Source organism: Dipodomys ordii, unplaced genomic scaffold (genome assembly GCF_000151885.1).
Source record: "Dipodomys ordii isolate 6190 unplaced genomic scaffold, Dord_2.0 Scaffold137, whole genome shotgun sequence".
NCBI lineage: Eukaryota > Metazoa > Chordata > Mammalia > Rodentia > Heteromyidae > Dipodomys > Dipodomys ordii.
This window is the reverse complement of record NW_012267353.1, coordinates 3,273,195-3,274,311: the sequence shown is the minus strand read 5'-3', so window position 1 is coordinate 3,274,311 and position 1,117 is coordinate 3,273,195. Positions and strand designations below refer to the sequence as shown.

Below are 1,117 nucleotides of genomic sequence, written 5' to 3'. Positions count from 1 at the left end.
GAATGGATGTGTCCCATCCTCTTTTAAAAATGATTTCAGTTGGGAGCACTTCTTTTATAAAAGGAATTCATCTTTGGGCCCGGTGGCTCACACCTGCTATCCTAGCTCACATCTGAGGATCACAATTACAAGCCAGCCCAGGCAGGAAAGTCTGTAGGACTCTAATCTCCAATTAAGCACATAAAAAGCCAGTATTGGAGCAGTGGCTCAAGTGGTAGAGTTCTAGCTTTGAGCAAAACAGCTCAGGGGCAGTGCCAGGACCTCCACCAGAAAAAGAAAAAAAAAAGTAGTTTGTGTGTTCATTTGTTTTTTGGTGTTGAGACTGTGATAGAGTAGGGGACTTCTTTTTCCAGACCAGGAGGCTAGGAAGCCTTGAAAAAGAGATGATTCTAAACCTGTTCCCTATCCTGGCCATATATTGAAATTATCGGGATGAAACAAGCAAAGAATACCAAGATTATGTCTCAGAACTCTGCAAGTGAGACTCTGGCTCTTTTAGTTTTTCCTCCTTCCTTAAATAGCTCATGGCTGCATAGTGCTGCCAGAGGCAATAATGATTGTTTTTAGACTTTTCCAGCACAGTGACCCCAGGGGTCATTGGTTCTGTGGCATCTGCTCTTGGAGACTCGGCTCACAGTACTTAGTGTAAATATCCAGATGCCCAGGCTTCCTCCGGGAGCCCTAGACCACGCTTGCAGGAGCCTGGGGATGCCATCTGACATCCAGGGTAAGGCTGCACCAACGCGCGCGGAGATGCTGCCCGCGGCGGGTTGGGGGTGGGAGTGGGGAGAGACGGAGAGAAGGGCAAGGACAGTTTGAGGCGTTCAGATCTCCTAAGGCTCGTTTTTCGCCAGCGCCTCTACACTAGGCGCTTTGGACCGAGATCACCGAGAGGTGAGCGGCACTGGGCGCGGCTGGCTTTCCCTTCTGGAACCTTCCTTGAGTCTGGGTGCGCGTCTCCCCAGGTACCTTTTCTCTCCTCCGGCTTCCTGCTCCGCCGCTCCCAGGCCCGGCTGCCAGGGGGAGGCGTGGCGCGGATCTTCCAGCTCCAGCTGAAGGCGACCGACTGGCGGCCGAGGCGCGCGCACCGCGTCCCCGGGCGTCTGTGCGCGCGGCG

The 1,117-nt window shown here is 53.3% G+C and overlaps 1 protein-coding gene across 2 annotated transcripts in view; it reads left to right on the top strand.

Moving 5' to 3' along the window:
• Window positions 1-817: 817 nt before the first annotated feature.
• The window catches only part of Golm1 (golgi membrane protein 1), a 51,381-nt gene continuing 51,081 nt past the window's right edge, over window positions 818-1,117 (top strand). Inside the window, exon 1 of one of the 2 annotated variants that reach the window (XM_013031078.1) lies at window positions 818-894. The gene's annotated coding sequence lies outside the window, so the exon portion shown is untranslated. The remainder of the gene's footprint in view (window positions 895-1,117) is intronic. The other variant, XM_013031077.1, reaches the window with a different exon arrangement.